Here is a 5,912-nt window from a genome sequence, read left to right on the forward strand (position 1 = left end):
GATCAGTGGCTACAGCTTAACCTGGGAGAGAGCAGTTGTTTTCCAGCCTGCCTTAATGTCCATTCAGCACCAGAAGATGAGCTTATGTTCAAAGTCTGAAATCGTAAGCATTTAGATCAATGAAACAATAGAGTCAGCCTCAGATGCGCTGATTCTCCCTTCTGACATACCTGTACTAATTTCAGGAAGTCAAACATGTGCAATAGCTAATAGCTGCCCTGGCAATTATTTTCATACCAAGAAAGAAAAGAGCAGAGGATTATTAAATCTTTCCATCTGGGGATAAATCAAGGAGCTTTTCCAACTTCATGGCAAAAAGCAGAGGTCCTTAGAAAAATGTTATTCAATTTCTTTAGAAAACTCCCATGCTGTATTAGTCTGTTTTCACACTGCTCTAAAGAACTTCCCTGAGACTGGGTAATTTATAAAGGAAAGAAGTTTAATTGACTCACCATTCTGCATGGCTGGAGAAGCCTCAGGAAACTTACAATCATTGAGGAAGGAGAAGCAGGCACCCTTCTTTGCAAGGTGGCAGGAGAGAGAGAAAAGCCCAGGCAAAACTGCCATTTATAAAACCATCAAATCTTTTGAGAATGCACTTACTATCACCAGAGCGGCATGGAGGAAACTACATCCCATGATTCAATCACCTCCTACCAGGACCCTCCCTCAACACATGGGGATTATGGGGATTACAATTTGAGATGAGATTTGGGTAGGAACACAGCCAAACCATATTATATTCACATCCTAGAAAATACAGCAAAGTTTGAAGCCCCCTAAGTCCAAAGGGCATAGGGCTCTAAAAATAAAACAATAGCAATAAATAGGAAATTGAAGCAGAAAGGGAGTTAGGATTCAACACACCCAGTCCTCCAGCCCCTATCACTTTACTGATAAGAAAACAAAGATCAGAAACTTATCCCAAGTCAGACAGTGCATTTCAGGCAGAGCCAGGGTTAGAACCCATAGCAGACTGCAGACTCTTGACACAGTATCCTCCCACTGTAATAGGCTGCTTCACAGTAGGAAATGGGAAGCCACTGAAGGTTTTTGAGCAAATAAATAGCATGATCATCTTTGTGTTTCAGGAAGTTCAATCTGTCAATCCTATATGTAAACTGGAATTTAAAAGATCAGCATTAGTGTAACACAGCATCAGTCCAGGGCCACAGAAACAGGAACTAAGGGAACAGAATGGAAGGGGAAAGATTCAAGTGATATTTCAAACCTACTTGTTTGCAGGCTTTATGAAGGCAAAGCCAGTTGTATCCCCAGCTCCTAATACTATATACCCAGTACATAAAATGCAGGCAGTCACCACTTACTAAATGGACAAATGTTTTAAAGAAGTAGAAAAGACAGGAATCAGTGACTGACTGCATAAAAGGAAGGGAAGGTGTCAAAAATTACCTCGAAGTTTGTGAGTTACATGGATGAGAGAATGTTGAAGAAATTGGTGGTTTGAGCACAAGGAAAAAAATGAAATCTTGGAGACCATCTAGAGTGGACCTGGAGAGGGCTTTCTGTCTGGACTGACCAACATAGAAGTAATCAGTGAAGCCATAGAACAAGTGAGAATGCCACCAAATTACAAAAATAGAAACAGAGCTAGAGACATCCGTGGGGTTAACATGTGCACCTGTAGAGTATACATGGGAATGGTTTTAAACTAATAGTTCTCCATATCTGGATAACTGAAAGAACAACAGAGTTGGCATTTGACAAAAATAAGGGACAAAATTTCAAACCCAAACTCAAAGTCAATGTGAAATTTTTAAACAGAAAGACCCAAATGTGTGCATACAGTAGCAGTCAGAAAATTTTCACTTCTATGAACTTGTCCAGAATTTTACAATCAGGAAACCTTAATAAACCCTCATGATTTTCATTTTAACAACTGTATAAAGTTTGAGTTTTATGACAAAGAAATATTTTAATTCCAAAATATATACTAGGTATAGGGGGCATCAGAATCTTTTCAGGGGCTGGACCAGGTAGCAGACAAGCCCTGACATCCCCACCCTTGGGAGCGACAGCATTTGCATGCATCCTTTCTGCAAGATCCCTGAGGAGAAGTCACCTGCCCATGTCTGCTGCTGGCCACAGCAACCTTCTCAGGGGTATCCTGCAGCTTTTCCACTCCTTCCATCCACCTGGTCAATCACATATGGGCCAGCCCTTTGAAATGGAAATATATAAGTATATAGTGTGGTTATTACTTAAGGTCTTAGAATCCTAGAAACATAAAAATCAAGATTCATAGTCTGTTAGAGCTAATTATGACCTTAGAGATGAGCTAGTTAAATCCCCTCGAGGGAACTGGGAACAAAATCTGACCATCCCTCCAAAGATAGAAGGGCTAGGTTTTTAACTGAGGTTGGTGTTTCAGGATCTGTGGGTGGAAAGGGAGGCTGAGAGTGGGTTTGCCCTCCTCCTGCTCTAGAATGAGCACTTGTGAGAATAGCACAAGGCAGAAAGTCTTGAAAACCACAGATACAAGAGCAAACAGGATTGCAAATAGGATGTGGGATCTGAAGAAGTGACAGAAGGTGACTGGACAATCAGTGGAGGTGTATCAGGGTGGGGATGGTTCTTACAGACCCTTCGGGTGAGTTCTTCCTACAGTAACCTGGCCCTGCTGTGAATTAGGGATATCCACTTCCCCTGAAGAGAGATTCCTCCATCATTCATGGCATTACAGTTGACTGTCATCACTAGAGTGGTGGAAATAAGAGTTTTTAAACAAAGGGAAATACAGTAAGATCACAAGTATTAGCTAAGCATGATGGAACTACATGTTTATTATAAAGAAGAGTAACATTAAAATGCCAAAAGAAAATTAAAGCCACCGACTTGTATTGGGTATGTATAAAAACTTCCAGTTATCTTTCAATATATTTTTTCTGTTTTCTCACTGGCCTCTCTACCTACCTACATTTTTTCAAAAAAATCATTCATGCCTTCATTTGTTTATTATTTATTCAGTAAATATGTATTGTTTGCCTAATATGTGTTGGACACTAGGTATACAATAGCTCACAAAATTGCATGGAGCTTTCAAAGAATAATTTTAATTCCCTATAACAGATATTCAGCTAATTTCATCAATTATTCTTTTTTTCCTAAAAACAACTTTGTTTTCATAGAAGTCAGTTCCGTTAAGCTGAGACTGTTTCTTTTTGGGAAAAGGAGAGGAAATAAAAAGTTTCTCCTTTGCAGTAAAACTGGCATTTCACGTACATTTATCCTCAAAGTAGGCAGGAATTTATAATCTGTTCTTTAGAAATATTCAGAAATACTCAAAAAAGTGGCTTCGTCCTCAGACATTCTCTTCCCTCACTGACGCCTTGCAGCTCTCGTCGGCCTCCGGCCAGCCGTCTCCTTAACACCAAACACCATGCAATTAAATTGCAGAGTTCTGATGGAGAGATATTTGAAGTTGATGTGGAAATTGCCAAGCAATCTGTGACTATCAAGACCATGTTGGAAGATTTGGGAATGGATGACGAAGGAGATGATGACCCAGTTCCTCTACCAAATGTTAATGCAGCAGTATTAAAAAAGGTCATTCAGTGGTGCACCCACCACAAGGATGACCCTCCTCCTCCTGAGGATGATGAGAACAAAGAAAAGCGAACTGATGATATTCCTGTTTGGGACCAAGAATTCCTGAAAGTTGACCAAGGAACACTTTTTGGACTCATTCTGGCTGCAAACTACTTAGACATCAAAGGTTTGCTTGATGTTACATGTGAGACTGTTGCCAATATGATCAAGGGGAAAACTCCTGAGGAGATTTGCAAGACCTCCAATATCAAAATTGACTTTACTGAAGAGGAGGAAGCCCAGGTACGCAAAGAGAACCAGTGGTGTGAAGAGAAGTGAAATGTTGTGCCTCACACTGTAACACTGTAAGGATTGTTCCAAATACTAGTTGCACTGCTGTTTATAATTTTTAATAGTAGACAAATGCAGCAGCAAGTCAATTGTATTAGCAGAATATTGTCCTCATTGCATGTGTAGTTTGAGCACAGATTCCAAATCTATGGCTGAGTTTCTTCTAGTATGATTGAAAACTTCATTTTTCTTTGCTCTGAATAAAACTGAACTGTGGGTTCTCTATAAGTGGCATTTTGGGCTTTCCCTATTTTTTGTGAAGCAATGTCTGCCTAGTTTATTGTCCAGTTAACTTCAGTGACCTTTTAAAAGTTGGCATTGTAAATAAAACAACCTGCAAAAAAGTTATCTGGAATAGAATGAATAAAATACTATCTTTATTCATGAGTTGGAAACTGGAAAAGGCTTCTTGAAGTAAATGTTCTGAGTGGAGTTACTGGGATGTCTTTCAGCCTCCCGCAGGCAAGGAGTACCACTGTATTGATTAGCCTGTATTTAGCAGGGTTCCTCCCTTCATTGCATCTGAGGACTTGTTTTCTTTTTCTTTAATTTTATTTTTAATCCTCTTAGCTTTAAATATATTGCCTAGAGACTCAGTTACTACCCAGTTTGTGGTTTTTTGGGGAGAAATGTAACGGGACAGTTTGTTGTCTTTTCAATTAAAGACACTTAACCTAAAAAAAAAAAAATCAGAAATAATTGGAAAATCACCCTCATTTATATTTGCTTTTGACAGGAGTCTGTCTGTAATATCCTCATTTGCCCTGTTGTTCAGTTTGCCTTGGATTTCAACGTTATTCAGTGCCTATGCTCTTAAGAGTAACTCTTCCCAGCCTCTATCCATGCCAATTTCTTTCAACACTTAACTAACCTGTGGATAGTGAGGTTGCAGTCAATTATTCTCAACTTTATCTTTAATATGGTAAGCAGGCAGTATTTTCTGCAAAAGGCATTTATTCCTAACTGAAAGGAGAAGAAAGCTAACTCTAGCTTCCTGTGGGCCCAGTCCCTTGTGAATTCCAAGAGGGAGAAAAAGGTTAATTGCTAACAGTTCTGTGCATGTGTCACTTACAACTTACCACTGGATTCCTTCAGTCTAACACCCTTTCAGCAGTAGCATTTAGCACATTGAGACCAGACCGAGTTTTTTATTGCTTACTTCAATAAGATACAGGGTGAGTTTAAAGGAGGCGATCTTTAAGATTTATCTGTGTGTTCCAGAATAAGAGTTCAATAATTCCTTTAATCCATGTTGTCATCTCCCTTGGCCTTTTGCTTTACTTTAGTCTTTTAACATTACACCTTATTTTAATAGCAGTTATCAGAATCCATATACTAATTCAATCTAACAAGACCCGTAGTATGAGGCTATTACAAGTAAAGTACTAAACCAGGTATTCATATTGCACTTAATAATTATACCATATTTCACAGGCAAGTAAACTGTTTTCATAACCACACTTTACAATTTATCTTTAAAAGATCTCTGACAATGAATCAAAGGTGTTAATTGGATAAATTTTTCTTAAGAAGAAAATGTAGTCTTATAACATCCCTTAACACTAGCTGAAGCAGTGGGCATAACAACTGCAAACGTACGTTCTGCAAACGTACCACAGAAATAATTTAAATTTAGTGAACAGGATCAGTAGAAGTAAAAACCAGGCTTTAAATAGAATTTGTGGATCCAAAGTTTCTTCTGGAAACTTTAAAACTATATTTATATTTATTACTAGATTAGTCAATCAATTGATCTGTCTGTCTGCCTATCTCATATCTATCTGTAAATGTGTATAGATAGATTCTTAAACACACTTAGTTCTTAGTGTATTTAATTTTCCACTACAGACTTCGTTTCTAGGATATTTTGGGTTACAGCAACAGCATTCCCTTGAAATTTCACAAAATCTTCCACATCTATGATGTTTCTAGATAATCATCAAGAGAGAGCTAAGCACTCCAACACTTATAAACAATAGAAATCGTTTCCATCCTACAAGTAAATCAACAGA

General features: G+C 38.3%; 1 pseudogene; it reads left to right on the plus strand.

Moving 5' to 3' along the window:
- Positions 1-2,589: 2,589 nt before the first annotated feature.
- On the plus strand, positions 2,590-3,942 carry LOC100414523 (S-phase kinase-associated protein 1 pseudogene; annotated as a pseudogene).
- Positions 3,943-5,912: the final 1,970 nt, after the last annotated feature.

The sequence above is a fragment of the Callithrix jacchus genome, chromosome 6 (genome assembly GCF_049354715.1).
Source record: "Callithrix jacchus isolate 240 chromosome 6, calJac240_pri, whole genome shotgun sequence".
Lineage (NCBI taxonomy): Eukaryota > Metazoa > Chordata > Mammalia > Primates > Cebidae > Callithrix > Callithrix jacchus.